The following is a 26,439-nucleotide window of genomic DNA, read 5'->3' on the forward strand; positions in this document are numbered from 1 at the left end:
AAATGATTTATCGATGTTTATTTCAACAGCTATTGCATTGCCTATTGTTCCAAGAACCGGAAAGGTTGCACTAAAAAAATGCAGTTGGTGTTCTAATGTGGAGAACTAGGGTGAATTTGTTCAAACAATAGTGACAGAGAAACATTTTGTTTTGTACTGTACTTTGAGTCCACACTTAATGGTGCCTCCATCCAGGAGGAAACACACTGGTATCCAGCACGTCTAACTAGCCGTGAGCCAAAGATTAGGGTCAGATGGGTGCTGAGGTAGAGGAGTGAAAGATTACAGTATACAGGCTTAGATGATGCATACGTTCTGACACTCATTGGTGCCGAACAACTTAGGAAGCCCTCTGTCTGGACTCACTCCATCTGAGCACACAGCAAGTGGAACCTGCAGGTCACTACTTATGAGCAATTACAGGATGTCGTTCACATTAAAATTCTCACAATTTTCCTGATAACCTTACCTCCTGATATACTTACAAGGGGCATTCCCAACAACATCCCATGATCACTGGGTGACCAGTCTCCATATGGCTTCCAGGTTTAAGATGTCCCAGGTGCGCTGTGTGAAGAATTTTTCACATGTGAAGCCAAAGTGATGTGTGACTGCACTGCGCCTCACAGAAAATACTTCCAGTAGGTCAACATCTAATTGCCAAGAAAAGCAATAGCGCCATTTTGTATCAATAAATATGGCATTACTCTTTATTTGGGTAACTGTTTCCTCAAACATAAGATTGATTGTTTAGCAGGTTTCTCAGGACAGATTCAAATGTAATCTGTCCTTGGAGGAACTGCTCATAATGATAATATGTGACCATTTGCTCACAGATGGCTTCCATTATTTTAACAATGTCTGATAGAATGTTTGTTCAAACCCTAGAATAATTTGCCAGGAAGTGTATGTTGTAATACTTTCCCTTCCCGTGAGTTTGGGGAGACAATTTTGTTCATATATCATTGATAGTTCTGAGAAAATAAAATAAACAGTTTATATGGGAACACAATTAGACAAGGCTTCCACCCATCCAGCCTCCTGATACTCTTTGTATTTTTCCCTGGAGCCAATTCTTAATCAACTCTGCAATACTTCCCACCGAGTCTGATGATGAGTCACTCATATGTACTTTGTTAAGATTTAGGAAAATCCAGATAAATAATTTCACACGCTTGGTTTCAGTCAAAATATTTAAATTTGTCCCCAGAAAAAAGGTCCTGAATTAAGCAGGATCTCCCTCTGTAGTAACTGTCCTGGCTATCCTGTTCCTTTCATTCCTTTCCAGAAATAATTCTAATAATGTCCCAAATGACCATTTTATACCATTTCATTTTAAAAACAATTTCAACTGGCCAGTAGTTTATTTTATCACTGCAATCCTCTTGTATATTCATATTATACTGCCTTGCATATAGTCATTTGATATGTCACTACTTCACAATTCAATAAAGATGTGTAAAATACCTGTTAGCAGTATATAAATAAATGCCTTTTGTATTTTGGGCCACATCTACATTTTTGAAAAAAAGTATTGAGAATATAAATGAGCAAAAACAATAACAAAAACAGTTATACAACCAAAACTAGGTAGACAGGAAGAAACAAAACAGGATCAAAAAATAAACAATGGCCAAATTGGGAGGAGTGTCCAGTAAAAAAGAAAAAAGTTTAAAAAATAGAAAACTAAGAGTACTGAGGGGGTGACCATTATATGTAGAGCCCCATCTATATACAATCATCCTCAATCTCTAGTCATTTCATTTTGTCTCACTGAAGGAGGAATAATAAAAATAGAATCTTTATTTATTTTTCTATTACAAGCAAGCTAGACATAGAACACATTTTCTGACCATCCTGTATGAAAGAGGAAGATGACTATCATACCAGAAGAGTTCAGCTCTAAAGATCAGGTGTCAGTTGTACTTGAGCAGTGGTATATGTATCTATATATGTTTACTTTACTGAAGTCACAGAATAATCTGCTATATTTTTCCACCACATCATCCTACATTGTACAACACAGTAAGGATATTTTTTCAGACATAAGGCCTCCTTTTGCTTGGTTTAAAAAAAAAAAAAAATGTTTTAATTGACCATTTTCAATCCCATTCAAATTTGGAATGTCCAATTCGTGAACTATGTACAAGTGTGCTCGTATATTCCCCCCCCCTCTCCCCGCAGCAGGCTCGGGAGAGCGAAGACAACTTGTGGTCCTCCTCCAAAACACACAGTGCTAAACCAGTCGCTTATTTTCACACAGCAACCAGAAGCTGTGTACAGTATGTGCAGAGCAGGGGTGGAGGAGACCCAATCATACATGTGCACAGACAGCAAAAGCCATGGATGACAGGGGTCACTCAAGCAATGAGCACTGCTATCTCCGCCGACTAAATCCCTCCCATATACGCCTTTGGCGACACAAAGCCAACTGTGCGCTGCCCCTGCCAATTGTGCTGCTGGCCAAAGTTGGCCCTGGCATGGGCTGGATTCAATCCGGGACCATGGTTTTCACTCATGCACCACAAGCAGCACTTTCACTGAGCTTTTGGCTGTTTCAACAATGTGCAAGTTACTGATCATCATTCTAATGAGCTGAGGGTCCAGATGTAGCCACATTGCTGATGCACTGTTAATGAGGCCCAGTATTTTCCACAGATAATGGCATGCCGTGAATGCCATTGAAGATGATAAATGCCCATTTCTGTGTATCATCCAATTGTTTATGGCCTCGTTTGAGCAATGCAAGTTGAGAACTGTCATGGTATGGCATTAGCATGAATATTTCCATGAACAATAAACAAAGTAATGAGAATGCTCTTCCTGTGAGTTCTACTGTGTTCATGGAAGACACAAAGAATTACATACCGAAAGTTATTAGTTAGTCACAAATTATTTGTAGCATCTTACTGATAAAAATGACTAATATATCGTTGCTGTAGGCCAGTAAAATTGACGGTTACATAAACTCAGCTTACCAATATGATGCAATTTTACTGAATTCAGATATTTCTTCGCCAAATTAAAACCACCTGTTTTCTTGCTTTTGTAATCTCTAATGCAAGTAGCATTACAAATCTATAGTTGAAGTTCTCAGCTCCAACATAAAGACCTCACAAATGTGAGTTCTCCCAAAATGAATAGTACTGGTGTTATCTAATGGACCAAAACAAGATAAACAAAATGACTCATATATTAGTGAATCAACCATTTAAAATAACAATTTACTGTATTCATTGTATTGTCAGATGACTCTCTTTCAGTTAAACAGGTAATTGCAGGAAAGATCAAAGCCTTTATATAATCCCGAGCCTTAGCCAGTAAAGATGATAGACACCAGGCTGGAGTCTATGAAAGGCCTGTAGTTTTGCCTTTTTTAACCTTTCACTACCCTCTCTCTTACACCACCCTCTCGCTTGATATATGAAATGCACAACAGTCCTGAAAGGACAGTCCAAAGTTGAAGCCGATATGTCATGCACAGGAAGTTGTAATTCAGAACGTGTACTGGTCAGCTGCGACACAGCTCAAAAACAGGGCAGTGCATCACATAGAATTGGCGTCAATAAAACAATTAGAGGCTTGACATAGACAACACAGCATCGTGTTCACATAGATATAGAACACTGCGTTTTATTGGCTGATTGGACACACACACTGTCTTTGATTCTTCTTTGGATTCTTCAAGCCTGAAGTGAATCCACATTCTTGATTAGTTTTTTTTTTTTTTGTCAATGATGCCACTGCATTTGGAACAAAGATAAATCTTAAGTATTAAACATGGTAAAAAACAAGGAGAAAGACAGAAAATGGGAGAGAAACTAATGTGTTTGTTTAGACATTAGTTGCATTCCTGTTTATTCTTTGCTCAATATCTATGAAGTGAGATTTGGCTAGCCATTCACAACTGCTGACATGACCTCTGGTTTTGAATACTTAATGAATCTATTGTTCTTTCATTAATAATTCACCTTAGTCACTATATGGGACCCACCTTGTTGCAGCTGGAGTCAAAAGCATTTTTTCATGAAATAGGAGACATACCCAGTTCATGTTGTGTCTTAGGCAGCCTTTGTGTCTCGCAGTCTCTCTGAATACATGAGTGAGTGCATGTGTGTGTATGTGTACACATCCAACATGTACAATCTGGATGCTGAACAAGCCCGGCAGAAAAAAATCAATAGCAGCAGAATTTGTGTGTGTACATGTCCAACATCCACCATGTTTTCGAAACAAAAGCAACACCAAGTAAACAAATGACAAAAAAATGTGTGTGTGCTCATGTGTACGTGTCCAACAAGCACCATGCACATAAAGTGGAAGAAACTGCTGGAAAATGTGTGTGTCTCTCTCTTTGTGAGTGTAGCAGATTCCAAAGCAGGAGGTGAGAGACAGCGTAGGTTTGTTTTAGCACCAGCATCACTTCCTCTCCTTCCGCTCTTTTGTTTCAACTCCCTGGTGCCTCAAGCAACAGGACTGCTTTCAAATGAGCAGCAACAGCCAGAGCCAAAGCGCGTGCGCTCGCGCACACACACACACACACACACACACACACACACACACACAATCTCACACACACTCTCTCTCACACACACACACACACACACACACACACACACACACACACACACGCATGCATTCACATGCACACACAGACACACTCCTACACACACGCACACACACATACACGCACATTATCACGCACACACATACACACCTACACATGCATGCACACTCACACGCAGACACACACACACATGCGCATGCATTCACACGCACACACAGACACACCCCTACACACACGCACACTCTCACGCACACACACACACACCTGCACATGCATGCACACTCACACGCACACAGACACACCCCTATACGCACACTGACACACACACACACACACACACACACTCAGAAACATCTGTGCTGGCCTGGTTTCCACAGGCTATGACCATTTGTAACAGGATAATAGTCCTCTCTCAACACTACCGCAATTTTCCACTTGTTCTGACTATTTTCTTTACATTGTTAAATAAAGCCAGGGACAAAACAGGAACAATTGACCTCCCCATACAAACAAATAAGCCACCAAGTGATTTGTATGCAATGCTGACAAATGAGTAATAATAATAAATTTCAACTCAGATTTAGAGTATGCTTATTTGTTCAACATTCAACAAAGGTGTATCATTTTTAATAATTTAAAAATACATTAAAAACCTGAGCAAACATTTGCCATTATGTGACCCGATTCACAGTCTTGAATTCTAAAATGACAAGTTGTTTCAGAAGACCCAATTCTCCCCATGAATAAAAGTGATAAACTGAACCAGTCTGCTGTATGGTACTTTATTCAAAATTTTGTTATTAGAAATGGGTCAGAGGTGGCTGTTATATAGCCTGACTTAAATTGTCCACCCTACCCATCCACTAAGGGTTGTGGAAGAATGCACTTCTGGTTGGCCTTTAAACCTGAAGATCTTCAATAACTTTGTAGCCCATTCAAAAAGCCCTCATTGATCATTGAATAGATTCCATGTTAACAGCCATTATGAGGCATATTGTTTTTGTAAATGATACATAGACCTGCCTATCAGAGAATTTGAATCATCAAAGTTCTGGCCTATTTTCTATATCTGTTTGGGCTGAGTGTCTAAACATCTTCATTTTTGCTTGTATCCTGCCATTTCCTAGGAGTTCAATTCAGTTTGACTACCTTCTGGAAACCAATGTCCAATTTTTCCCCACAGTGTTTTAATTCCCACAAGAAAATGTCCGTTGAGAGCATTGTGCAGCAACCAGTATGTAAATAATGCTGTACAACATTGTATGACATTGTACAAGTATGGACTGATTGATTGATTGATTCATTCATTTAATTATTCATTGACTGATTTATTGATTGATTACAAATATATTAAAACAGTGGTTCCAAAACTGTGGGTCAGGAGTCACTGGGGGGTTGTGAGATTCGCTCAGGTGGTTCACACATGTTCACACCCCTTCCATTGATATTAACACAAATTAAACTCAACTCTAGCTTAATGTAATTTCCTCCTACGCACATTCAGTTTCTGCAATTTATTTTACATATTGAAACATGGCAGTCCCATATTTGAACATGTTAGGCTACATTTTAAGAAGGCCGGGTGACATTAAATGCATCACCAATTAGGAGCCCCTGAAAATGATCCAAACCCTCAATGTAAATGAGATGCAGGAAATATGTTTGCGCTAACTGGACATGAGTACTTTTGCAGCATTTATTATTTATTAAGAAATAGGGATCAAATGGTCATTTTGGACCCTGCAGTCCAAGATGTAATATGCAATCACACACACTTGCACAGATGTGCCCTACTCAGACAACACACAACGTTCTCACATTCCCAGTGTTGTCATACAGTGACACCCTCACATCACAAGCTGCATCCTCTCTTTTGAGACGTCAAAGCTGTACTAAATTATATTATTGGACATGTCATTCGTCAGATGAACATAAAAACATCTTTGAAATTCAGAGGTAATCGCCCTTGGGTACAGTTCATCTCATGTAATAATGAACGTGGCGTGCCAGAGGAACTTGTTCTCTCTGTCATTCTACATCACTCAGACAAGGAAATACTGAAAAGGGATCATTGGATGAGCGTGGTTAAACTGCACAGGATCCCCCAGGGGAGGGGGTTTCACAGCACACCTAATAATAACACACTTATACCCGAGAGGCCAGTCCAGGTGCTGACGAGCCGCAGGGTGTGCTGAGCTCTGTTTGTGTCCAAAAAATCAGCACCAAATTTACACCCAAAAAAACGGTGAGATGAGATGAACTGACTCGCCAATGAACTGCCAAGTAGGTAAGTCAACCATTAACCTCATAAAATATAAAGTTAGTCATAGCAGTAATCTGTACATTTTTTATTTTCTGAAGAAACAATCATGTGACACGAACACATTCTTACAAGTTGAAGCGGATTGTGATTTTGTTTTGTTCCGCAAATTCTCTCACGGTTTCACCTGCCGTTGAACGTGCTGATCTCAGCATCTCAGCATGTTTTGGATTCCACTTGTTTCTGTCCCTCATATGTTCTGAATGTTCTGGGCGACGTGACAGCAGAAGGCGGACCATGCTGCTCGACAGGTTTTATCCCTTGTCATCTCATAAGCAATTTCAGAAGGGTAAACAATGGCAGCGCCTGGCATAGCCTCTGCTGCTGACATTATCATACTGGCCACACATTCCTGATGACTTTTGAAAGCGATACGTTTAAAAAAATTAGCCGCCGCAGTTGATTTTAAAATTCACCCTTCATTTCATTCGCTATTAATTCATTAGACATATGAAATCATGGAAATTATGAAAACATTAGACTGCTACGGACAAATCCATTTTCAGCGTTTGTGGGGAAATCTATTACAGCATATGCTTAATTGGTGTGTTTGGTGCCTCTTATATTACCATGGTGACCTTAATAATAATCATAATAATAATAATAATAATAATTTGTTTGCTTGCAGAAACACTTTGTTTGATGCCGGATAAACAGCCCTTGTTTAAACTGTCAGCCCTGACTTTAAAAGTGGTAAGTAAAAACTAATAATTTTACATTTGATACAGTATGCCACAGATAATTTCCTCATCGAGTGCTGATTCACACCACGATTAACCTTTTATAACATGGAGAGTGGCCCTGAAAAGAACAACCTTCTAGCAGGCCATTCTGTGATAGCCACTGTGCAAACACAGCTACCAGATCTCGCTCTCCTGAACGAGCGAAAACGTGTCGACTGAAATTAGCTAAGTTTTCCGATTCGTACTGAACAAGAAAGCCTCTGTCATTGGAAAGGGGGACTGTGAAGAGTTAAATTGTCACTTCACCCTTGAGGTAATTACTTCACCAGATTTTTGTCATTGTGTGTTAGTAAACTGTTTGCTATGTAAGTAACTTTAATTAAGGCTATCTGTTCAGCCAGTGAAGAATTTTATTTAAGGTACAGTAGTCCTATTTCCTCTGTGCCAGGTACATAGTTTGCTGCCTTTATGGGTGTTGGTAGCAAAGGTTCAGGAAAAAAGAGTGACAGAGCCCTTGAAACCACAGCTAATGTGCTTGTTTGTATTGCAGGCACACACCTAACTGGTTGCTCTTCCAAGACAAAATTGTAGGCCAGCCTGAATGACTGGCAGTAATAAAAAGATCGCTGCTTCCTGCAAGGATTGACCTCAGTGCCAATGCCTGTTCAACCACTATGTGGAACCCAAAATGTCTTTTGTGTAGTCCAGTGTGACCTTGGACATCCAAGTTCATCCAAACTGTTCAATGTGGTAATAGTCGCTGTGAGGATATATGCTACTTTGTACGTACACCACTGATCTGTAATTTACTAAACACAATTTCAGTCTGTACAACTTGTGTGTTTAGATTAAATATATAAATGAATATGCAGTGTAATTATTTTGGTTTGGCACTGAATGGATCTGCTTTAGGCACTTCTGTGCGAGCACCAGTGTGCTCTAATCTATCAAACAGATACATCTCCCCTATTAACAGGATAAATATCAACAACCCCCCCTCCCCCAGTACCTAGAAGCAGATCCAAACAACAGGTGGAAACTAGGGTAGTGGAGGGTGAGTGCAAAACTGTGAGCAGCAGCAAAGTATGCAAAGAGCAGCACAGGCAATGAGCAGCACTGGCGAGGTCTGACTGTCGGTTTAAAGAAGGTGCTCCATTAGTGATGTGTGCATGTGATTGGTTGAGTATGAGTACATGCAGTTGCTTAGGCCTAGCAATGTTCGGCTGCAGTAAGAGTTTCCTGACCAAACTTGCTTTTTGCATTTCATGCACAATGCTCATATGTCAGCATAGCAGTATGGCACTTATTAAACCATGGTGTCCACACTGCTTAAATCTTTAACAGAGTGCCCTAATAGCTCTGGACAGCTCTGGACCTTACTCTGATAACTATTAGTTAATAGTTCGTTAAGTCATCATTTCATTAATTTGTTGATTTTAATAAGCAGTTCAAAGATTTTTAAAATAGATTTGTGAAAAAAGAGTGGAGGTGTATTTTACTGTGCTATTTCAATATGTACATTTGATTACATGCCTAGTTTGACAGTCCGTGGCTGAAAGCTATCCTGTCTTCAGCGTTTTGATAATGGAAAGTCGGTGTACGGATGGAAACATTGTTTTTTCATTATAAAGGGTCTCACAGCACATGGCATGGTCTTCATTAAAGCTGCTGGAGTCACCCTTTGGGATCAAAGAAAGAAAACATTGTGTGCACAACTTTAGAGGAAGACAGGAGCGGGGGCAGTAATCCACACAAAATGATGGCAAATCTGTTCTGGATAGACCCCCCTCCCAGTATGTGGTACATGGAGGCATAACCAGAGGAAAATAACTCCTGATTAGCTGCTATTATTAGCGGCTATTATGGCTTCAGTTCAACAGTACACCAGTATCCATCCTGTCCTTTAATAGAAGGCCAACATGTCTGCATTGACTGCTGGGGGAGGAAAGGCCCAAAACATCTTGTAGCTAAAGATACAAAGTAATGAAGCGCTATAAAACTGCATCTATAAATGCTGCTCATCTTTGAACTGGACAACTTGCCCATGTTCGAATTCTACTTGCCACACTGGAGGTCTGCATACGCAGCCAGATGATGATCTACCAAACACCGTAATTACTATTTCCATCTGCTGCTACTAACGGGGGTAGGTCTGGTGCGGGTTTTGAACCCTGGCCCTTTGCTGGCCATTCAGCACAACAACATATTAGCCAAAGCTCCAGGGTCCCTGTCAAATTCTACAGTGTACAGTACTTCCATGTGCTAACCCCTATCTTTGCATACACAGCACTCGTCCAGTCATGTGTTTTGGTTTACAGAATCTGCTGTGTCTCTCTGATCCAGTAAAATAATGGGGTACTTGGAAAGCCTCAAGGAAGATTCTTCATGTGTTTTCCCTCACTTTCCACTCTGAACTAAGGAGGCCTTCATATTCTGTTAGCCTGATTGACCTTCCTGTTGTAGATCTATGGCCCTGGAAGTGGGCCACAGTGGGCCACCATCACACTTCCTGCCACCTTAAATAACCTGGCTAGGCCAGTGTTCAAACAAAAATGAGAACAAGGAATAGCCTCCAGCAAAGTCGCACACTGCCACCATGCACATTACTAATAAATCAATTGAAGACCAGGTTCCACAAGTGAAGTTTGGGGTAGGGGTTCCATATGTCAGTTTACATACAGTGCCGTGAAAAAGTATTTGCCCCTTCATTATTTCCTGTATTACTGCATATTTGTCACACTGAATGGTTTCAGTTCTTTAGACAAACTGTAACATTAGACAAACGGAACCTGAGTAAACACAAAGCACACTTTTTAAATGATTATTTCATTTACTCAATAAAGAAGTTATGTAGTGTTGGGCGGTAGACGCAAGTGACACTTTAAAAAACTTTTTAAAAGTTTTTTACTTCAGAACGAGGGCATTGTCACATCAGCAGCTGCCATCTTGAACATCACATTCTCTCTCTTACCTCATTACCTAGACACTGATTACCTGACAGTGCCTCCTAGAGGTGTTAGGCAGTATATGCATTATAAAGGACAGAACACAAAAAGTTATCAAACATCCATATCACCTATGTGAAAAAATAATTGCTCCCTTAGTTACTCAATCAACCAATGAACCAAATTTAATTGATAATTACATTCAGCTGATAGAACACAGTCATGTTTGATTGTAGCCAGCCCTGTTAAATCTAAACCTTGCTCATATTGAACCTTACCATCAGAGTGAAGGAATCATCACAAAGTTTCTACAAGCACACACTGTCACAATCAAAGAAAATTCCATAAGAGATGAGTAAAAAGTTGTTGTAATACATCAGTCAGGGAAGCGTTACAAAGCTAATTCTAACATTCTAGGACTCCACCCAACCACAGTGAGAACCATTATCACCAAATGGAGAACACTTGGAACAGTGGTGAATTTTCCCAGGACTGGCTGGCCTGCCAAAATTTCTCTGGGAGTGCAGGAACAGCGCATTCAAGAAGCCACAAAATATCCCAGAAGAACATCCAAAGAACTACACGCCTTTCTAGCCTCAGCTCAGGTCAGTGTTCACCAGGATTAGTACAGTTAAAAGCTAAGGTAATTAAAAAGAATAATAATGCAATGTTATTTTGATGCCCGTTAAAGCTTACTCATGTCACTCCACGGCTATGGGACAGACGGCATATAACTAACGAGGTGGTGTTTTTCCACCCCTTATCAATGCCTTTTGAAACTCATTGGCACATCCCAAGAACAATACATTCTTGAGATGGAGTAAATTCTTGCAATGCCTAATCTGCTTAACAAGACAAACTCATAATCAAAGCCCCTCATTTACATAACCTGTATATATCTGTAACCCATATATATCAATAAAGCTATCATATATTTCTGATGGTACCCACTGAAATGTAAAAAGTAGTGATCAGCAGCAGTCTGTACTTGTAACAAGCAAGTGAATGTCCTGTTTGCCTGCTTGTTTTGCTTGCTTACGGGACGTCCAGGACTCCCCGGAGGAAACAGATGTCCTTGGATCATAAATACATGTATAAACTGAAAGGAGAACATCATCAACTTGATTTAAGAACATTGTTAAAAGCCATACAACAGAAGAAAAACAACCATAAGAAGCCATAATGTGTGGTTGACGTTGTTGGTTTGAACAAATATTGCATAATGAGGTGAATATCATTTTACCACATGTGGCTATCCTTTCATAAAAAGGTACCAAGAGGACATTTCAGAACTAATAAAAACATCAGATAAAAAATTAATAAATCATGAAATAACAATGAGTGTCCAAGAGCTACAGGGAGATTTCATTCTTTGTGTATTCAGAAGGCCTGGCCTGACAGAGATTTTGTTTAATTTTGAACCAGAACACTAACATGAGGAAGAACAGGTCCTGGGAATTGCTCATAACCACTGCATCATATACCGTAACCTTTGGCCAATATAAACAAAAGCAGTGTCGGCTTTCCTCAGCGAAACTGGCCAAAAGAACATCACAGGAACTTGGGAGAGGTGTCACTTCTTAGCGTGACACTGAGGCATTACATTACAGCAAGGTCCTGAGCCTCTTGTAGAGGGACAGCCACTCGGACAAGACCAGCAACAGCTTGTCCTATTATGTCTAAAGCCTCTCCCAGTGACCCACATGCTGACCTGGCTCCTGATGCTCTCGGTAGATGAAACCGTCGGAGGGAGGGGGCGTGACTGCAGCTCACGTGCTTGCAATGGCAATGACAGTCCTAACGTGCAGTCGGTGAGGGAGGAAGAGGGGAAATTGGTGTCAAAGTCCAGAGTTGACCATAAATGAATCTAAAATACACCGTATGACACAAACCACAAATTTTTCCAAAGGGTTTCTGGTAAACAAACCAAGTATTTACAGATTGGCCCTAAACTGGGCATTGGTTTGGTGTGTATCTGAAAAATGCTAAATCAAATATATTATCGCTGAGAATATTAATCAATTGCAAATCATTGCTGTCCAGAAAACAATTGATTTCTTTGTCTCCGATAACATTTAAAAACATAACAATAAGCAGTATGTGCAAAAGAAAAATTTGCCTTTAAGCCATTATGAAGATTGATTGGACCAATACCCTATCAAGAATCAAAGCTTTGAATCTTGTATTTCTAAGATCATTTTCTGAAGTAACAAACATGTGGCGGCTAATTTTACAAACAGAAAAGAATCAGCTCTCAGCAGTAATGGCTGGCTTAGCTCAGTTTAGGAAACTGGGTATCTCAATGATAGTGCCTTTGCTTTGACCTCAAAATTCCCTGCTGCTCCTCTTTGGGTTTTGGTGACAACCCTAAAGACAGCCTTATCAGTCAAGGCATCACCAAACACCAAGGGCCGACACACCCCATCTCTATTTTTACTCATGGCCAGACCTACAACACACATGGAATGATCTGTCCTTCTTAAAAGGGATTAAAGAGCAAGCCCTCTGCTACCATACCTTTCACAATACCCCATTTACAGACGCACAGGCAATGGACATTTTACAGGCACAAGCATTGCACAAGTATTGGGGCCGAACGTATAACTTTAAAAGTCTGGATGAGCTGCTGTTGGTGAAGGCTGGTGACAGAATGTGAGAACATGTCACTTATACATTAAATGTATTACACTTTTTGTAGTTCTGCTTTACATAACTTTGTGAACATTATGTTTATTGCACTAATACATTTTTTGCTTCAGAATTTTATCCTGGAAATTCATATCTAGAGACTAGCTTGGGTTTCCCTTACACAACTGCACAATCAATTTGAAATATGCCAGAAGCTTCTCTAAGTAAACATTTTACTTAGTTTATCATAACTTAAGAATTTTATATCATGTCCCTAACTATCTGAAAGTGAAAGCCATTTTAAAATTTCCAGCCAAGAATAGTCAGCACAAATTACATTTTTAAATATATACAAAATTAGTCAATGGGACACACACCAGATCAGTGGTGATAAGCAGATTTACTTCCAGCACTTTCCTTGGATTTTCTTAGCTTACAGAACCACCGCAGGTGTCGTTAAAGCCTTTTAATACTACCTCTCACTCAGCATAGAAATAACCCAGAGAACTACTGACACCTGACTAGTTCCCAGAGAGGGATTCTTTCAGCTAATATGACTGAGACACCCAGCAAAGCCCTTCAGATTGTCTCCAAGAGGCCACATTTCTGATAGCCTGATGACTTCATTGAAAGCAGAAGTTTGACTTTCAGTCATCCATAAATCACCATGAGGTCACAGTTATCCAAGCAGCACCACGTCATGCATGCATTTGAAACACAATGCAGTTTTCAAACTACAATTCCTGGAAATAGTGACGACACTCTAAGCATTTCAACTGCTGTGTAGGTCACCAAATTGTTAAAAGGCTATATTTACAGCAAAAAATAAAAATGAAAATGCACACAAGGAAAAGTGTTTCAGAATTGCATTTAAGGCTTTTAGCAGATGTTTATTATCCAGAGCAACTCACCCGGCACACACTTTGCATACAATCCATTTGCTGAGCTGGATATTTACTGAGGCAATTCAGATAAAGTACCTCAGAGGTTCCCCACCTGGGAACCAAGTTGCAAACCAAGTGACCGCTTGGAAAATCTATCCAGAGTGTCCATGGGTGTAATTTTCTCACGTGTTCATTTGACTATGCAACGTTCATGAAAATAAAACAGCAAGTAGAGAAAAGGGGTAGTCTGGATAGGCTGAACAGCCTCAGCACAGTGTAACAGAGCTCATTTTGGAAGACAGATTGGTGTACTATCAGCTTCACGCTGTTCTGGGGGAGAAAAATATAGAAATAAACAAAACAGCTCGCTGCGCTAGTTCAAGCAAATTACTTGATTTATTGCGGTCAAAGAAATGATGATTTGATATCCTTGTATTATAGATTTCTGCAGACTCTGTAAAAGACTGAACATGCCCGCTGAGGATTTCTCCCTATTTATTTAGCTGGCATCACTTTATACTCAGAAAGCATTTCTCGTGTGCATTCTCGCGAAGACAAGAACACAAGGCAAGCATGTTTTGATCATTTCCTGCGGGGAACTGTTTATTGGGCTAGTGCTGCTGCTTGTTTTTCAGGGCTTTTATCAAACGGAACAGCTGTGTAAAAATAAACCGAAAGAAGGCCAAGAGGAACTTTTTTCTGAAGCTGGCCAGATTGCCATATCAAGCCCAGGGTCCCTCAGGCGCAGCTGTGGAGGTGACACGAGCGGCGCGAAGCCGAACACGCTCGCGCGGGGGAGAGCGGGCCTTTGCGTCGGCGGGTGAAACTGCATAAACCTCCGGTTGACCCCACGGAGCCGGTAAATGATAGCGCTCAGGCTCTAAACGCACGCGCACGCGGCGCTGCCGACGCGGAGCCGCAGCGCCGACCGTGGCCCGTATCCTCGATTTCCCTCACGTCCGCGGCCTTCAGAAAATGTCAGCGGTGGCTTTGGCTTCAGCGGTCAGCCTCTGCATGAGAAAACTACAGAAGCCAGGCTTCAGCTGCTTTCCTATTAAGCTCACAGAGAAGAGTTTCCTGGTCCGTTCTGATCAAATTACAAGTCAAGATGATATTAAAATTTTAAATAGGGTACAAAAAAACGATGCAGTTTTTCCCAGTGATTCACATGAAAATAAAAAGAAACTAACAAGAAACTGTAATCACAAATAAAATAACCTTCCAAAACCCAATGCAAAAAGCATGAGTGATTAAGGGTTTTCATGAGACAATGTCTGGTACCATGAGTGATCTAGGAATTTTGCTCAGCATGGAGTGTTTTAAATGAAGGGCTAATTAATTATTATCGCTGCTGGTGGATAAGTCTAGATTCCTACAGTATAAGAGCCAGATTCATGTTGCTGAAAGGACGTGCTGGGAACAGAAAGATTCATCCTCGAATTAGGGTTTCCAGACAAAATTCTTTTAGTTAAAAAAAAAAACTCAGTACTCCACTGAGGTGAAATTCATTGTAACAGCATCCATTGGCAAATCTTGTCTGAAACAAGGGTATGATCTTTTTCCAAATAAGTTGGGATGGAACAGCTGTAAAGTCAACCTTTTTTTAATTTAAATCTAATCTTAAATCCCTGGGACATTGGATTTAGGAACTTAATCTGAATTGCTTCAGTAAATGTCCACCAGTATAAATGGATTGAATCTAAGTTGTGTAAGTCACTCTGGATAACTGTCTGCTAAAATCTTAAAATATAAAATATAAATGTAACAACACATTTGCGCTGTACTCATAAAAGAGGGAGAAGCATGATGAAAGGTGCAGTGCAGAGACAAAGGCCAATGCAGGATCAGCGATGGAAGTGGTGACTTCAGTGCTATTTCTGTCAGCTTTTGTGTTTTGGATCTGGGGAAGCAATCAAATTTAGTCTCCTGGGGCCATTCCAGTGCTATTTAAAGCATGGTATCAACAGTGACCAGAGACTGCCTCTGAAAAGCTACGGCGAAAGCTGGATTTCCTGGTGTCTAAAGAAAGGATTATGACTGGAGTCCTGTGTCTGTTTGGATTTTACTCATTTGTAAGCACCGAGTCAATTAGTTTAAATTATTTGTTCCTATTAATGCACCAACTTGTGTCATAAATTCTACCTTTATAATTAATTACACAAATTTTTTTATTAAGTTTCTGCTGTGCGGTTAATTGAAACTGAATTGATTAAACCAATACTGAAGGTATTCAGAAGCTAGTTCTATGATTGGTCTAATCTTATCATGAAGTACAAATGTTTTGTGCATCGTTACAGAAGAAGTATACTGTATTTCTGAAAAGTGTAAAAAATATAAACTCTTTAAAGTGAGAGATTACATCATACTGACATACTGACTGTTTTGAACTGTATGTCCTGTAAATAAATTTAAAATTAAATATAAAATGATTGTCACATAATTACTGTAGGTCTTTAATGCCACACAGTAGTCCTTTGCATGTTTTCTCATTTAAAACTTTATTTCATTAAATATTTAACTGTTACCTGGAGAAACATCACCATCAACCCGAGCATCAGCTTTTACAGTGAAATTCACATATTTCTCATAACTGGAGTTTAAAAATATTGCAGTTATTTCACAACTTTACAGTCAACGCACCAAAATACACACCACATAGTGACAACATTTGTACTTGACAATTTTGTGGTTTTGAGGTAAAAGAGTGCAGTGTGTGGCACATGCATGTAACAGCAGCAATCGCGGTTATTCCATTTTAGAGGGCTGGTAGATGTGGGTGGAATTTCAATCTCCTGTTTAAAAACAACCCATCACTCCCCACAACATTGTGTAGTGATTTATCCATAGTCCCTAGAGACTGAACGAAAATAGACCAGGAAAGAAAATGCTCAACGATGACTTGCCTCAGACTCTTTTTCAGATTTTGTGATTGTGACGAGACACTGAAAATGATCACACCGTGAATCCATCTGAAACTGAACATGATGCCACAATTTATGAGTCGTTGGGGAAAAATAGAGAGCAAGAAAGGAGAAGGAGGAGAATATTGTGACATTCTGAAACTATGATAGTTTGTCGTCTAGAGAAAGTTAATCTCCATCACAGAGGAGGCTTAGCCTGGTTTTGGAGAGCCGCAGGATCCGCTGGTTTTTATTTTTACCTTAAATGTAACAACTTTAGACCCAAGAAACCAGGTGAAGTGAGTTAACTGTATAAACAACAGCTTTAACTGATAAATCAACTGCCAATTAACAACAAAAACCAGTAGACCCTGTGGCTGTCCATCACCTGGGTTGGCCACCTTTGCTTTATCACATGAGAATCGCACTGAGCTTTTCGATGCAAACAGAAAGCACTTTGCCGAGATATACAATGACACACATCTAGTGGCATTCTGCAGATGGGCAGACCCATTCTGTCTACAAACAGTTTGACCTCGATCACTCCCACAGCTGAAAACATCTTTCATCAAGGGAGCTATCATCTCCTCCCTTGAGAAACACAGAACGTTTATATTTGTCATAATCTAAATTAAGCCAGTTGGGTTGTCAACTAAGGTAGCATTGGTTTAAGATGACTATGGGAGATAATCCCCACCATCCAGGTGATTCATGTTCATGGAGACAGTTCTTTCAGTCAAACAGACAGGCCGTTTGTGTTGACCCACTGACCCAAAAGAACAGTAAAGCTCTGACTGTTTAATACCACCATTTCATATCATATGATACAAAGTTTAGTTAGGTTAGACAATTAAGCATTATTAAGAGTGCTGAGAGGAGCCTACCCGTAACCTTAAATTCCCACTATAAATTACATTGATATATGTAGCACACTGGCGTCACATATCATTTTCAACAAAGCACAGTAGTAAGTAGACCTACTGTTATAATTAGGGTGTGCTGATGTCAACAGAAAAGGCAATAGTGAATTTTAGCAATCAGCTTGGAGACACGGATTTCTCAAAAGAACTCTGCCTACGTGCCAAATCCTTCCACCTGCCCCCAATATAACAACAGCAGCCCTCTGCTAGTTCCCTCTACAACTCGACGAAAAAGTCATGTTAATGTTCACAAGGCTATTGCATAAGACAAAAGCTTCCACCAACAGTCAAACGGCACTGCTTTATGGGAACAAGTGTATTACATTACAACTGCAGATGAGTACCTTTGGTCTAGATCACAGGGAACCGTCTAACCACACACACACACACAAACACCTGCTAGCTCACGCTTATTGTACTGCGGCAGTGCCCACGGGCGATTGCCGTGGCAACCCAGCAGACCAACAGTATGCCACTGACGCAGGTCACCATGGTCATGAGGCACATGGACTCGGCGTGGCCTGGAGATGGCGGGGTCCATCAGGACAGGACTGCACACCAAGAGGCGCCCTCTCGGTGACCCACAACGAGCAGCGTTAAAGTGCGCCGGTGGCCCGATCGAGGAAGAGCCACATTGATGGCCCTGGCGAAACCCAGTTCCAATAATATCCCCCACCACCAGGAGGTCACCTGCACATCAGCTAAACAGAGGGCACTGTATCCACAGCCGTCTCCCCACTGACAGCTAAAAGGGTGGTAATGTACTTTTACACACAGAGGTATTGAGACGCCAGGATCCCAAGGGCACTTTTCAGGAAGGATAGGCATGGGACACTAGAATCACTTCCTGCAGAGGTGTGACACTCAAACATAATGCCATAAACTACTATTACGCAATATCGCACCATATGGTCTAGGGTTTCCAGGAAAAAAAAACACCTGAAGAATCATATGATCTCTTGAATAATATTTATTGAATGATGTTTAAATCAGATGAGATGGTGTTTTGACAGTCCTGTATAATATACAAAATGTTTGGACATGAGGTTCCGCACTGAAGATTGCTGGTTGTACGATTCACCCCAGATGAAGACATCCAAAAGATTCCATTAAAATCAAGCAATGTTGGGCCTCATGAATAATTCAACGCTGAGGCGAGTGGAAATGAATTCTGACTGCACCAGTGTCTCCTTTAGCTGGAAGTCCCATAAGGTGAAAGACAATTGGCAATAGGATCGGCCACGGAGCAAGAAATCCGGCTGACTGAGTATACTTCACCTCATGGCACCTTTAGCAACTTTATCAGATGACTATAGTCTCCTTGCATAAGCTGCGCAGGAAACTAAAAACAACTCTAACCCAGCTACTGTGGAAAAAAAACAGCAGATGTAATGGTGCATTTTTTTTACTACTGGCTTTTCTAGGAATGGGATTCCTGGAATGACATTGAAATGGGAAACTGTCCAATTCTCTCTGCTTGAGGCTTACAGTCACGGTGTATTTATGACTGTTCTGTTTGATTTGTGAGTGTGGGTGTGTGCGCGTGTGTGTGTGCATGTGCTGACATACAGTAAATTGAGAAAAAGAGAACAAAGCAACCATTTGCATGGTGCTGCAGCTTATGGCTTCATAAATGTAGGTGCTTATAATAAACTAGATTCAACAATGACAATATTTAGGATGTTAGACTGTTGAAATACAATGGCAGTACAGCATAAGTACACGCACTCATGAAAGAGTTACGCTCTGCTTTAATAAGGCTTTTTGTCATGACATTCTTCTATGAAGGAACCCTGGAGGTGTCAGAGCAGGGGCATTTTTATTTATGGTGCTTTCTGCTTGCACATGTCATGTTTTTATAAATTCCACGCAAAGACAAGAAAGACGATCAAACAAGCTTACAGAGTCCATTTATGTTATTGCTATATTCCAAAAATACTGTTCAGGTCATATTCTGTTGTGTGTGTGCTTAATCTTCCACCCCCCCCCCCCTTTCACCCACCCGCCCCCTTCCCCCCATAGACAGGAATTTGCTGCTAACAATAGATTGTAACTAATGGCTGTGAGCTTAATAGTGGAGACGTACACGTGAGGAGCCAGGTCACATTGGAGGGCCATTCTTTCTGTGCAATCACCTGTCAGAAAGGATTCCCAGGCGTACCCCTTATCTGCAGCGCTCGCGTCCGAAATACGTGAAGCATGCTTGCTGCTAGGGGTTAAGGAAGATACGCTTTACTCTGTGCCGCACCACAGGGAACGAAAGCAGGGTAAGTAAGATAGGGGTGATAAATCAATGGTACATGGAAAGCAAATAAGTACCACAGGTCTGATGGGGGAATAAAATCACTTCACAGGCAAACAGCGGTCTCTCGGGACAACCCTTCCGTAACCTGGATCCATTTCACAGCAGTTTTGTGAGTGGCAATATGCCGGACAGTTAAGTTTCCTGGACATACAGAAACGGCCATGAGTAAAAAGCCTAGATTTTAAATTCTCTGGAAGATGTACGATCACAGGAAACAGGAGGCTGTGGTGAATATCTGCTAAAATGAATATACAGTAAATGCAAATCTACAGCTGTGAATCCTCACCTTCTGCATTTAATTCCATTATCATTTTCATTTATCTTGTTCAATGGCCTTATGTTAACGCTCTTTCTTTGCTATCTTCATTGCACCTATAGTGCTGCTACGTAATACTGCATAATATATAATATCCAGCAAATGTACCAGTTCCTTTGAAGGTCCAGTCTGAGAATCACAATGTGTGCACAAAATATATATTGACAAAAGACTGATTAATCTGTTAACTGATTTGATGGGTGGTTAGGGTTAGCCAGTATATTGGCAAAATGCCATGGCTCTCTCAAACTGGATATCTAATCATGGTCCAGTTTCATTATTTGAATAATTTAATATAATAATTGTCTTGTGCACTCTATCTCAGCTGATGTGTGATGAATGTTCTCCTGAAAAAAGTTCTTATTCATCACACAGATGGGTGCTAAATATTGGTGCAATTTTGCATCAATTAATCCCCCTTCACAGTAAAGTGCTTTGAGAGCCACAAAACGTGTAAAATACAAATACAATCCATTGCTATGGTGATTATTATTGAATCACAATAATAATCATGTCTGAAGGGGATGTTTATCAGTCACCTCTATGAATGGCGTATGCATGCTTATTTGTGCTGCAGCATGGCACTGCCTGGTCGTGTTCTTCTGACCTGTGGGCCAACCCATGCAAATGCATGCTCAACAAAATCAGATAAGCCATGATATATGGTCACAGATACCACACTCGCATCTCCCTTCTCCCTTCTCCCTTGCTGTGGACCAGCACTAGTGCCTTCCCAGCGATGGTGCCACTGGGCAGCTCTGCTGATTAATTTCCATTACCAAATAAGATATAAAAATATTGAATTTCAGCTTTCAAACTGATGATAAATCCCTGGGCGTGAAGCCTTCTGTTTCAACTGATATTGATCAAGTCAACATTTGACCTACATGGATAATGTAGTATTTCCCTCCAAATTGAATTTGACTGATACTGAAACTAGGCATCGCATACAGTACAATGGATAAAAATCAGATAATTTGTAACAATCAAAACAGTATCGTAAAAAGATCCAATTCAAATATAACAAAAGTGCATGAGAAAATTTTCTGACAAAAAAAAAGAATTCCTGCTTACCAAAAAAAAAGCCTGTTTCAAACAGCAATTCACCACTACACTGCTTATTGAGTGGAAACACAAAAAAAACAATATAAACCACATCAGTTCTTCCTAGATACAAATGGCACTGATCCATGTAAAAAGCTAACATGTGTCTAACATGGCCTGAATTTCATACCACAGATTATTATCTGAACAACCTGAGAAGAATAGGGATCGGGGATAAATGAGTACAGAATATTTAAAAATTAGCAGCCATTTTGAAATCCCTCAGGTGATAATAAGGCCATGCACCCATGTGCTAGACACACATTGATTTTAATGAGTATATCCTTAAGTAGAAAACATGGCTCCTCACATGTCACAACATGGCTTCAATCAGAAAACAACTCTGGGACAATTAACCCCTGAGCAAATCTGATGTGACTCTAGTGTCAATAAACATGATGTTCATTACCAAAAATAGACCTGGCTTACACCATTAAATATTCTAGTTTTCCTACCATTTAAAGCACTACATTTTATATGAAAATTTATACATGTGCGTTTTTTTTTTTTTTTTGCACATTGGACAAGAACAAAAGGCACATCTGCCCTTAAATTTAGTTATGCTTGTGAATGTCTTTTTTAAACCATTAATGTGAACAGAACTATGTTGTTTTAAAAATGTAATTGTAAATTTGCCTACAGTCATGCAATGCAAAATGTCACATATTGTCAATGCAAGCAGGATATTTTCAAGGCAAATTAGCAAGACTCATAAGTCTTAAAGGGATACTTCACTATGGTAAAACAAGTCATTTTTTGGAGCTTACCACATTGTACTTGCTTCTTGGGAATAGTAGCAACATCAGCTGTCCCTGTTGAGCGTTACTGGAAGCACAGTTCCTCCCGGTTTTCAGGTTCCCAATTCACTCCTGTTCATTTTTGCAACCTCGCCTGAACTACATGTTATAAAACACTAACTTCGGAGGGTAATAGGTCAATAAAAGAGAGTACTAACATTAAACGGTTCCAGGTTTTTAGAGCTGATATGCTATGTTCAGGTTTGGCTACTACTTTTAAATGTAAGCTACGCGCCCATGTGAATACAGGATACATCCGTTAGTTAAAATAAGTAAACTTTTTACGGATCTTCTTTTTCTTTTATAAGGAAATAAAGCGTAGACAATACATCAGATATTCAAAAAAAAAAAGATTGGGACTGTTTGACTTTAGTATTCTTTTTTTTTTATTTTATTTTTTTTACCAACCTATTTTACTCAGTAGTTAGCCTAGTTTGTGTTTTAAAACGATTAATTTTAGTGAGGTGGCGAGACTCGCGAAACTGAATGGGAGTGAATTCGGAACCGGATAAATGGGAGTAACAGTACTACCATTTATGATCAACAGGGACCTCTGATGTTGCAAGCAGTATCCACACAATGCAAATACTATGGGGTAATTAAGCTCCATAAAACGAATTGCGTTATACCAAAGTGAAATATCTCTTTTCACCCCATAGCCTGGGGTAGTCATTATGAGGCAGCCAATTTAGCTGTGTTTGCATGCGTGTGGTTGAGACTGCCCTCCTCATGCAAAAAACTGACCCATACTGTAGGAGGCATTGACAATTAGCATATGTTTCAAACATGTAGCTTCTACATTTAACATTCACATTTCTATTTCACATTTAAATTTGCATACAATATTATTATTTTTTATTTTTTAAATCATGCATTAAATTTCTCTCTAAATGCACATGCACTATGGAAAGAAGCTCACCCAGTTCCATTGCCACCACTATGCTATCCGTACACACTAAGTATTGTAATTAAAAGACAACACCGGAAATCGTTCAAATTATCCTGATTGTTTTTATGAATTTCTAGAAAATTTGACTAATGATTATTTGTAAGTATGGATTTTCAGTATTATTCTGTATATCTGAAAATCATTACCATGATATACAACATACAATTCAATTTAAGCATCATAATCCATTAACAATGGATTTTTTTTTTGTTTCTGCACATTTATGTTTTGCTTTGGGTTGCCGCTAATTCTGGGACATTGCTTGCTCCAAATAGCCTAAACTTCCAGACAGCCCTCAAGCAATATCAGTAGGACCAGACTATGTTTGACAGCAAAAGAAGAAAAAAAAACAGCTATTTTGGTTTTATTTCTTTATTGTATTCATTCAGCTGAATAAAAACAGGGCCAAAAAAGGATCGTTATTGTCTTTTTTAGAACCTGTAACAAAATCTCCCCACACTGCATAGTCTCTTGATGCCTGATGATTGTCTGCACTGGCCCCACAATGCTGAAGCAAACTTCCCAAAGTGGTGAGTAAAGCAGAACCGCTGGCTATCTCCTGAAACCTCTTCAGCCATCCTGGTTGCCCTACCATTTCCTCTCATCAGTCGCTCCTTAAGGCATTCTTATGGTTTTCGGTTATATTTTAATGGTTTTTTGTTTGTCTTCTTGGGGCTTCTTATGGATGTAGTCTGTCTGTATTTAGAATTTGTGCTTTAGTTCATAGAATAGTTCATTTGCACTGGTGCTTTATAGTAACGTTGTACCTTTGCTTGATGTGCTTCTATTTCTCCTCTATTATTAGTCACTCTGGATAAGAGTATCTGATTAAATTAATGCAATGTATTATAGCTTATGTAATGGACCTGGGCATCTTTTGTCATTTATTTATTATCTTAGATTGATATTGAATTGATTCAGCTGTAGAATACCACATTGTGGTCTGCAGTGAAGTCAATAACACATTTATGCAATAGTCACCGGCATTGTTGTGGCAAACTGTTGCCCCCATTTATTAACAAATGTAAACAATTGTGGAAGCTATACCGTTATTTATGCAACACTTTCATCATTCTGATATTCAAAATTCAGGACAAAGAATGTCTTGGTATTGAAGCCAGGAGTCAGACTCACTTGTACATCGAGCACAGTTTGTTATTGCTCTGACAGCCAGTGAAGTCATGCTGTTAATGAGGGTTAGTTATGAAGATCTGTTCAGTTGAAGTTCAAAGACATGGACACTCATTTTTCAATCACATCAAGTGGAATAAGTTACTACTGCTGATATACAGTAGCAGAATATAGATCGCAGCATAGTTCTGCCTGTCAAACGAAATAAAGGAGAAATGGTTGAAACTTCATTGTGTGATGCAAATGCATGAATGACATGCATGAACAAACTTAGGAAAGTCAATATTGTATTCGACGTATACTGCTGGAAAATCTAAAGATCAGTAGTGTTATTGTTTACTGTTCTGTAGATCTGTCATAATTCACTCCAGAATGCTGGTAAACCTTAATAATTTGTTTAATCATGACAGTGTAATCAGATATCCTTGTTATCGCCAACTCATAGTCTATGTTTAATCAGAAGGTTAGCCTGCAGCCATTTTTTGTTAATTCATTGATTCTGGGTTTAAGCCCAAAACCTTGTTTTGAGTAATTTAAGGATATTTTTGTACATGGATGTGGGAATTAGATTTTTGCAGGATACAATCCTTTTAGTACATAATAGCGGCTTGATTAGGGACATGAAACTCGTGCTACATCAAACAAAGAAAAATATTTTCGAGACCACTCAAACAACTTGGCCTAGTAAAGAGACCTACTCTATAAAACTACAAGTGAGCATGGCTTCAAAACAAATTAACATGTTTTCACTGATTTGTACCGGAGATATTCTCCATTTCAACAGGAATGGGAGAGTTACTCAACGTTGAGTGGTTCAGAATAAAGGGGAGTGTACTTGTAGAACATGAATGAAAACTGATTCACTCTTACCCATTCAGCCAGTGAGAATCCATTTATATTTAGCATGCTGTTCTCTGATATTGTCAGCCTCCAGCTTCTCACAGTGGAGTCATCTGTTTCCTTTTCTTGGACTGGACACTGAGATAAGAATATGAGGTATGCTGTTTGTTTGGCAAGTATTCAGTAAACAGACTAAGGCTGTTTCTTTGGAGTCCCTACCAAGGTTTTGTTGCACAAATAATGGTAACTGGGCTGACTGACCGTTTTATAATTGGAAAGAATCAATGTCTGTTTATAATTAAATTGTTTCACTTGCTGCACTGTAGAGAATAGATGCAAGCTGTGGTTAGTCAAAATGTGTTTAGTTAAATCTATTTAATACTAAACCACAGCTGGACCCTATAGTTACAGGTTCAAGCCTTGGTCTTTACATCATCACCTGATTATGATAATCTAACAATGTGGAACAAAATATTTTTAACGGTTAAAAGTGAATGCACAGCATTAACATAATGCAACAGTACACCGTCTTGCGCAACCTGGCCCATAAGTTCCATAGACATACAACAGTTCTTAACTAATTGGATTTCAGCCTTTTAAAGCAATTAACTTAATTGAGTAGGACATCTCAGCGTCTTTGTTCAGAGGCTATACTGAGCCCAGTGAGCTGGACGGTGCTCGTGGAGAATTGTGTGTGTGTGTGTGTGTGTGTTTGGGGGGACAATGAGCACTCTGTGCATTTGAACAGGGGCAGCATTGAGGCCAAAGAGCAAACATCATACTCAAAAAGACCTCCTTCTTGGTGCACATATAAATAGGAGGGCGACATAGCTCAGGAGGTAAGAGTAGTTGTCTGGCAGTCGGAGGGTTGCCGGTTCGATCCCCCACCCTGGGCATGTCGAAGTGTCCCTGATCAAGACACCTAACTCCTAATTGCTCTGGTGAATGAGAGGTATCAATTGTAAAGCACTTTGGATAAAAGCGCTATATAAATGCAGTCCATTTACGATCCGAATACACTTGTTTAAACACCTTTGTTGTGTAAAGTATGTAAATGAGTTTGTGAGTACGTCAATGGATGGTTGATGGGCATGGAGTCGGTCTCAGATTGGAGAGGTCACGCAGGTGTCCCAGCGTACCATCAGTGGTA

General features: G+C 39.8%; 1 protein-coding gene and 1 long non-coding RNA gene across 2 annotated transcripts in view; one reads left to right on the forward strand and one right to left on the reverse strand.

Moving 5' to 3' along the window:
• The window catches only part of LOC118229141 (probable cation-transporting ATPase 13A3), a 103,148-nt gene that overhangs the window by 38,008 nt on the left and 38,701 nt on the right, over positions 1–26,439 (reverse strand). The window lies entirely within an intron of this gene.
• LOC118229144 lies at positions 6,765–8,355 on the forward strand. Its single transcript, XR_004765617.1, has 3 exons — positions 6,765–6,854; positions 7,516–7,580; positions 8,121–8,355. It is a non-coding gene; the product is annotated as an uncharacterized LOC118229144 (long non-coding RNA).

The sequence above is a fragment of the Anguilla anguilla genome, chromosome 6, assembly GCF_013347855.1.
Source record: "Anguilla anguilla isolate fAngAng1 chromosome 6, fAngAng1.pri, whole genome shotgun sequence".
Classification (NCBI taxonomy): domain Eukaryota; kingdom Metazoa; phylum Chordata; class Actinopteri; order Anguilliformes; family Anguillidae; genus Anguilla; species Anguilla anguilla.